This window comes from Belonocnema kinseyi, chromosome 4, assembly GCF_010883055.1.
Source record: "Belonocnema kinseyi isolate 2016_QV_RU_SX_M_011 chromosome 4, B_treatae_v1, whole genome shotgun sequence".
In the NCBI taxonomy this organism is placed as follows: Eukaryota; Metazoa; Arthropoda; class Insecta; order Hymenoptera; family Cynipidae; genus Belonocnema; species Belonocnema kinseyi.
In genome coordinates this window covers 63767856-63777305 of record NC_046660.1, presented here as the reverse complement: position 1 = coordinate 63777305, position 9450 = coordinate 63767856, and positions in this window count along the sequence as shown.

Sequence of the window (9450 nt, the reverse complement as noted above, 5' to 3'; positions counted from 1 at the left end):
AATTTATGCATTTTTTCGTGATTTATAGTAATGTTATCTATAAATTTCGAAATTTTTTGAAATTTTTGGTCATTTTTGGTTATATTACGTTATTTCAAATAATTTCAAAATAATCAGGAAATTTATAGATAATACTAAATTGAATTTCTAGCAATTCATAGTAAGTTACCACAAATTACCTGTAAAATTATCATAAATTACGAAAAAATGCATAAATTTCCGCAAATTTATGCATTTTTCCGTTATTTATGGTAATGTTATCTATAAATTTCCTAATTTTTTGGAAATTTTCGCTCGTTTTTGGTTCTATTACGTTGTTTCAAATAATTTCAAAAAAATTAGGAAATTTATAGATATCTTTAAATTGATTTATGGGCAATTCGTGGTAAGTTCCCACAAATTACCTGTAACATTATCATAAATTACGAAAAAATGCATAAATTTCCGCAAATTTATGCATTTTTCCGTTATTTGTGGTAATGTTATCTATAAATTTCCTAATTTTTTTGAAATTTTCGCTCGTTTTTGGTTCTATTACGTTGTTTCAAATAATTTCAAAAAAATCAGGAAATTTATAGATATCTTTAAATTGATTTATGGGCAATTCGTGGTAAGTTCCCACAAATTACCTGTAACATTATCATAAATTACGAAAAAATGCATAAATTTCCGCAAATTTATGCATTTTTTCATTATTTATGGTAATGTTACTGGTAATTTTTGGTAACTTACCACGAATTGCCCATAAATCAATTTAAAAATATCTATGTATAAATTTACTGATTTTTTTAGACATTTTCAATTTGAATTTTGGCAATTTTTGGTAATTCGCCATAAATTACCTGCAATATTGCCATAAATTACGAGACAAATATTAAATTTCCGGAAATTTATAAAATTGTTTAAAATCCCATTTTGGCTTATTCGTGGTAATTTGTCATATTTACCTGTCAAATTATAATAATATACCACAGATTTCCGGAAATTTTAAATTGCATTTTGGACAATTCGTGGTAAGTTACCATAAATTACTTGTAACATTACCATAAATTACAAAAAATTTCATCGGGAAATTTATAAAAACGCTTAAAATTTAATTTTTTGTAATTTTTGGTAATTTACCATGTAATATTACCATAAACGACCGAAAATTTCCATAAATTGCCGAAAATGTAGAGACACTTGTAAATTGAATTTTTGGAAATTTATGGTAATTTACCATAAATTACCTGCAATATTGCCATAAAAATTAATAAATTTCCGGAAATTTATAAGAATGTTTTAGATTGAATTTTAGTTTATTTGTGGTAATTTACCATATTTACCTGTAAAATTACAATAAAATACTGAAAATTTTCATAAGTATCCGGAAATTTCTAGACATTTTAATTTGAATTTTATATAATTTATGGTAAGTTGCGATAAATTTCCTGTAATATTACGATGAATTAACAAAAAAATTACTGTAAAATTACCATGAATGACCGAAAATTTCCGGAAATTTATACACTTTTAAATTGGATTTTCGGTAATTTATGATTATTTACAATAAATAACCTGCAATATTTCCATAAATTACCAAAAAAAATTAAGAAATTTCCGAACATTTATAAAAAATTTTAAAATTGAATTTTGGTTCATTTATAGTAATTTATAATATTTACCTGTAAAATTACAATAAAATACCGAATATTTCCATAAATTTCCGAAAATGTCTAGACGTTATCAATTTAATTTTGGACAATTTATGGTAAGTTACCATAAATTACCTACAATATTACCGTAAATTAATCAAAAATGCCATCTGGAAATTTATAAAAATGCTTAAAATTGAATATTTTGTAATTTTTGGTAAGTTACAATAGTTACCTGTAAAATTACCATAATTGACAAAAAATTTCCATAAATTGCCCAAAATGTATACACTTTTAAATTGAAGTTGGGCAATTAATGGTAAATTACCAAAAATTATCCCAAATCATGCTTCGTTTATTCACAATCTAACATGAGCTGAAAACATGGCTTTCTTTCGAGAAATGTCTAGAATTATCCATATGTTATCAAACATATCGTATGCGCCAAGAGGGAGAGGATGATGAAGTGAAATTATTTATTTAAAAGTTTTAATTTATAAACAATAAACACTAACTAATGAATAATAAATAATAAATTGTAAATAATAAATCATAAATAATACATAATACATACACTGAAAAAAAATTTTTTCTTGAATCAAGTAAATGTTAATTGATTCAAGTCAATCGCAGGTACGAATGGGGATAATAGAATATAAGTTTGTTCCAAATGTATAAATACTTGCTGTCGTATGCTTGAAACAAGCGTAAATTTTCTTAATCTGAGAAAATGTATTCTTAGATAGAATCCCGTGTAGAAATAGCCCGGTTTGACCCGACCAGAAGTAGGTTTCTGGCCAGAATCTGACCGGGTCAAACCGGGATAGTATTTTGTTAATTGCCCAGCCGGGGTCCGGACACAAGCAGGGAAACCCTGCCGGAATCCGGCCCGAACCCGGTCATAATTTCTACACGGGATATCGCATTTTATTATTCTAAAACTTTATTGTGTTACTTCATATAGAGATGTATTCAAATGCAGAACATAGTTCACTTCCAAGAAACACGTAAATTCTCGCACACTGTTACTTACAAATATAATCCGCACGCTTAATCTTTCTGAAAAGTCGCTCTCCACGAGGATTCGAAACCTACCTATAAACTACCTAAACTAGTGTCCTAACCACGCGCTCTACCGACTTCGCTATCGAAGCACTTGGATGCCGGTGACAAAATCTCGAGTAAGAATTTCAAGTCCGTATCGTACGAAGTCGTATGGTGAGCCTCAACCATCTTCAAACTAAACGTTGTGGAACTCAATGTTTCTTTTAAGAAAACATCTTTCTGATGATACTTGAAAATTTTCGAGAGACTTTAATACGCCATTTTTTATTTATAAAAATTTTAGAATTGAATTTTACTTATTTCAAAAAAGGCTCTATACTTTAATTTTCTTAATATATTGAAAAATGTTATGAAATATCTAAAAGTAATAAACAATAAACAAAAATTCTCCATAAAATGCGCAGTTTTCAATTTATCCAACTCTTTTATTGTATATAATACTCTCTTACTCAATTTTTAATGAGAAATAAAATTTCTTAAACAATAATATAAAATATGTGAAAAAGCGAAGTAAGTTTCACTTATTTAACAAGGGACTTAACACTTGTTGTTTCTAAATATTTAAAACGCTTAAAAACGACCCAAAGGTAATGAATCAAAAAGAAAAGTTGCATGTACAAAAATTCTTTGATAACATCAATGACAAAAATAATGTTCTGCTATACGAAAATTTTCATAAACCACAAAGTTTTTAATTTATCGAATTCTTTGATCATACATTTTTTACTAAGATTTGAATATGGAATTGATTTCCTAAAACAACAATTTAAAATATGCAAAAAAAATTGAACTTCACTTATTTTACAAAGGGCTCAATACTTTTTTCTTTAAAAATTCAATCCGCTTAAAAGCGATCTAAAGCTTATAAAAAATTAATAACTTTTGAGTTGAAAAACGATTTAATAACCTCAGTAAGAAAAAAATATTTTGTGATTTTTAAAAAACTCTGTTAAACGCACAATTTTTGATTTAATTCTTTTATAGTACTTTTTAATTCAGTTTTTAATTTAAAAAGGGAATTTAAAACAAAAATAATTTAAAATATGTAAAAAAAAAATTGATCGTTAGGTTAAATATTACCCATTTAAAAAAGTGCTCGATAGCTTATTTTTATTTCAAACATAAAATACTTCGAAATTAGAAGAAAAAAGAATTCTGTAAAGAAACGTTTGGTGCAAGAACTTGCAGGTTAAGAGTGATAGGGTCTCACGGTGGCCGGATGAAAAATATTTATTTGCTTCCTCCTTGCATTCTCAATTATTTTATTTGAAAAAATTTTAATTGTCAATTTTTTAATTATTCTTTCTTAAAATGAAATGCATTCTTAATAAACTTTTCAAAAATGTTATTGAATTCTTTTTCCTTAAATATTTTGCTTTATAAACGCATAACATTTTTTTAAATTATCAAAAAAATGTAATAATTGTATTTTTAAGAATTATTTAAAGCTTACAACTTTGTTTTATGCTGTCATATATTCGTTTTTTATTATTTACAAAAATGTTTCACGGTTAAAAAATTTTGAAATGATTTAATTTTAGGTAGATTAATACATACAAATAATCAGCGAAAAAAATTATAGACGCAGTACATTTATAACCTTTTAATAATTTTAGGAATGAAATTTCTTTTGAGTCTTGCATAATTAATTCAAAATTAAAAACACTTTTTTTAAATCTATTTGAAAATTTTTAATTCTTGTCAGCGTAAAGTTGTTCGTTTATCAAAGTTGCAAATTCCTATCGACATTTGCATAAATAAAATTGATTATGTGCACTAATGTTTTGAATTTTGTAAATATTATTGAATTTCAAAATAATTGTTAGTGGCAAAGAGAACCAACTTCGTAATATGTCAACTTAATAAGATACTTTTACAGTAAGAAGTAAATTAATTTAAACAAATATATTAATTTTCATAATATGTGTGCGATATTTATTGTATCAAGTCTACAGTTTTTATATTGAAAATACTGATTTCATTCTATTTTGATAACATATGTATCTTCAAAGTAAATCTGACATTTGCTTAAATAAATAAGTATTTGAAGGAAAATATTCAAGAATTATTCTAAGAGAAATTATTTCTTCGCTGAATACATTCATTTTCTCTTCGCAAGAAAATGAACATTGTTTCAATTAAAATTGTAGTCAAAATAAGTACATGAATTTACTTGGATCAAGAATTTTGTTAGAGTTTTAGTTACCCGTGCAGAAATTCCAATTTGGATCTGATCGGGGCCAGATCGGGCAGAATTTGGCCCAAATCAGGCTATCTAGATGGGGCCAGACTCGAAATGATGCGAGATGCCCGATCGGGCCCACACAGAAAATCGCCGATCCTCCAATGTACACCGAAATCGCTGTTCAATAGAGTTGCAACAGATTTGAGCCACACAGTTTCATTCGGAGAATCTAGGACAAAAGCATCATTTAGACACTGTTTTTTCTCACCCAGTGCAACGTGAATTGTCGTCTACAAAATGTAAGTCACCTGTCAAGATCATTTTGTCGGTCGTTATTTAAGTGAAACAAATGTTAATAAGCAGGTAAGTTATAATAATAATTACCTAAATTTTTATTTCCTCCCATTTACTAGCGACTAAATAGTCTTGGAATAAAAATAGTACTTGGCGTGATGTAATATCAAAATGTTAGGTTAGTCAAAACCTACTATATGACATTCAAACCACCAAAGCCGGGATGTACAAACTAAGTCGTGACCGTCTACATCGAAATTGATGCCTGGTCGTTCGAACAAATTTCCACTAGATTTTCTGCGGAAGTTTAAAGGTACCTTAGATATCTAATCTTGCAGTGGAAGAAAGAAGAAAAAAGAAAGAAATTTGTTGTTCGCGATGAGTAGGGATGTGAATTTGCATGAAACTTTAGCCTGATGAAAAGTTTCATGAAACATTGGGAGTTTCGTGAAACATTGCAATGTTTCAAATATAGCGGCGGTAACATTCAAACTTATAAGATAAAAGCCTATTAGGTATTTTCACTTCAATCAACAGCTAACTTCACTTCGTAGATTGCTGAGGGGAAAATAAGAGAGCAAATGTATGGGATTCAGTTCATTTTTGCCCTATTTTGCTAACATCTTCGTAAAAGGTAATTTTTTCTATATAAGTGGAGTTAAAAAATAGTTTTTATTTTTAAATTACTATTTAATGAAATAATAAAATAATAATAATGATGATTAATTACAAATATATTACAGAAATAAAGATTTGTTCCATGCATTTGATCCATTTTTCCCCCCTCAGCTTTTAACAAAGTGAAGTTAGTTGATGGTTGAAGTGAAAATACCTAATTGAGGCTTTCATATCCCAACTTTTTCCTGCCGGCTGATTTGATTTATTTTTCCGGTTTATAATGTGGACCAATGATACCAATGTTGGCACCCTGAGCTACTGCGCTTGCGTTAGGGCTGACCGCTCATTGTCCGCACTTGACGCGCGATTCAAAATTACATTAAAAAACAATTCTTGTAACTTAAGTAAATAATTATTAAATTATCCACAAGGATATATACAAATTGTGTAACTTTGATTTCAGGCAAAAAAATACAACACATATATTATATTAATAACAGTTTATTTTCAGTGAAGTCCAAAGGCCAAATTATATTTAATTTAAAAAGAAATTTCTTGGTAAAGGGATTGAAAATAATTATTTATACGTTTTAAATATTTTGTATGTATTTTTTTGGGTATTCATATAATTATATAACCTATAAATACGTAAATTATCACGGCTGCATTGTAGTTACGCTTTCTTTTTTTTTTACTTCAAGCGTCGTTTTGTCACGTCTCAATCGAAAAGAACAATCTGAAATTTTGTTTTAGAATTATTCAAATATTATCACTATTATATTCTCGAATTAGCTTTTATATATCAAGCTGCTGAGATATCATATGGTATTAAAAAAAATTTACCTATTAACAAATATTTTGAGAAATATTAGTCTTTCGTATTCAATGAAAATAAACTCTTATTCATCAAATATATGTGTTATAAATTTTTTTCTTGTCTGAAATCAAAAGTTACACAGTTTGTATACATTTTTGTGTATACTTTAATAATTATTTATTTAAATTACAAGAATTGTTTTTCAATGTAATTTTGAATCGCGCTTCAAAGGGTAGAAAACCAGCGCCCAGCCCTAATTCACGCATGAATGAAAATTATTATCATTTTATTATTGCATTAAATAGTCCGTAAAAAAGAAAAACTAGAGCTAGTGATTCGAGTGAAAATACCTTCCCGTGTATAAATCTCGGCCTGGCCCCGATCGGGGCCAGACCAGTCTAGGTCAAGTCTCGATCGGGAATCCTGGTCGGGGCCAGGCCGCGGATGAAACACACGCCCAGATCGGGGCCAGGTCGGGACACCCGATTGGGAAACTTGATCGGTGCCCGATCGGTACACGATGAGTCTGATTATAATCCATTCATTAATTTCACAAATGGAAATTTAATATAAGTAAACTCGAAAGTATCGAATAGTCCTCTCCTTTCGAAGGCCACCTTAATATTTTGAATTTACAATTAAGTTATTTTAAGTTAAAATTAAAGTACTACAGGAACGAAAAGAAAAGGTTTCAGAATACAAAATTTAATTATACTTTTGAAAAACGTAAAATTATTGTGGATGGTATCAGTTTCGAGGAAAATTTTTTTTTTTATGAAAAAAATGAATGATAACCAGAAATATTTTTAATAAAAATTTCAATTTCTTGAAAAAAATGTTGTCTATAAAACTTTTTAACAAATTCGAAATAATTTTTTCGCAAAAAGATTCCCTACAACTTGAAATTTTTGAATGCTTCCAAAGAAAATCAACGGGAACTAACCTATGATTTACGATTTATTAACATTATACTGTAAATAAATTCAATTTTCTGTCAATTGCATTACTTCTTTAAAAATTCGAGCAGGTAGTTGTAGATAATTTGATCGCCAAAAAATTGCGCTATCATTTATTAGATCATTTTATGTTTTTAAATCGGTTAACGAGGAATATAGACCAAACAACTTTTAAACAAAAATGAAAATTTTTAAATTAAATATTTCTGGTTATTTTAAATATTATTTACAGAATATGAATTTAATTAATTCTTATTACCATTAATTAATTTCGACCTAATGAACGTTTCTATAAGTTGAAATGTCATTGTTTATACTGAAAAAGAAAAAAAACTTTGTTTATCATTTTAAACTTCGCGCAAAACCAATTAGATGCCGAATGCTACACATGCGTAGTTGAGTAACTAACTCTTGCTGGAAGGTTGTGAAAATTTTTCCTTAATGTATTTCTGTAATAAATTTATTATTAATACAGAATCAAAGTTTCAATAACATAATCGATTGTATCACATATTTTATGCTTATAATTTAAAAACATTACAATTTTGTACGTACTGCAATTCATTTCTTGTCAACAGATTTAATAATTCGAACTCTACATTAAATAGAAAAACCTTGAGTTCTTTAATAATAATTGAAAATAAAAGAATTTGATCAATTTCATCATATAATATTTGACTTATCTAATGGTAAATATACTAATTTTACCTAGAACACTACCAGAAAAAATCAAGCAACACTAGTTCCGCGAGAGCATGGAGATGGCGGTTCAGTAGGAAATCGGTCTGGCCTGGTCGGGCCCAGGTATGGGCCACAGAGTTCTACTGATCAGGACCAGGTCGGGAAATCCGGTCAGGGCCAGATCGGTATTACGTTTGAAATCGGGCAATTTCTGCACGGTTTATTATATATGTAGACGGTCATGACTTTTTCTACACGGTAAAAAAAATTGAGCTGTGACAGGGATATTATTCCTTATTATAGCCAAACATTTAGCTGAAAACGAACGAAGGAATTTAGAAAGATCCATGGATCAGCGAAAATTAATATAATAAATAAATATATAATAAATAATATATAACCAGGAAATATCGTATAGTCAAACCCTTAATAAGTATAGCTATAATAGGGATTTAAGAATAGGTGTCTGAAGCAATTATCGGAAGAGCGCTGGTGCATTATGGGAGCAGCGAAATAAAATGCCGACGGTCTAATCGGGAGCAGTGACAGTTGAGATTTACTTTGGACAATTAAACGCTTTTTACCACTTAAAATGTGCGCGATTATTAATATTAAATGGAGTTTATGCTGCAGTAATAATAATTTACATTTGTTTCGATTGTAGGCGATGACTATATTGAAATATCAAGAAACGCGATAAAAACAACAAACTGGACCTCCAAGTGCATTACACGGATTTCAGGGAAATTCATTTTCGCGATACCAGATGTAAAATTGGCTACTGTAAGTCAATATATTTCTATAACAACTAAACTTTTTTTCTAATCTGAAGATAATACAATTATACATAATCTGTCGAAAATAATAAACTTTCGAACTTAGCAATTTTGTTCAAATTCCTGATTTACAAGAACAATTTAAATAAAGTAACTAAATGTGTAACTCTTCTAACTAAACGTTCTACCTAATCCAAGTGTACACTTTCTTTGAGTTTAATATATTCTCGATTCACTAGTTCGCCTCAAGAATTTTTTTCCGTGTATACATCCAGGCTTCAGTTTAAATGTCGACGGGCATGACTAACCTAACTTTTAGAAGTTGCATTAGGAAGTTATAATTTTATTCTAAGTGACTGGTACGCCCTATTAAATGAAACAAATTTGAAAATCAGGTAAATATTGTTTCAATTGGTTTCCTTAT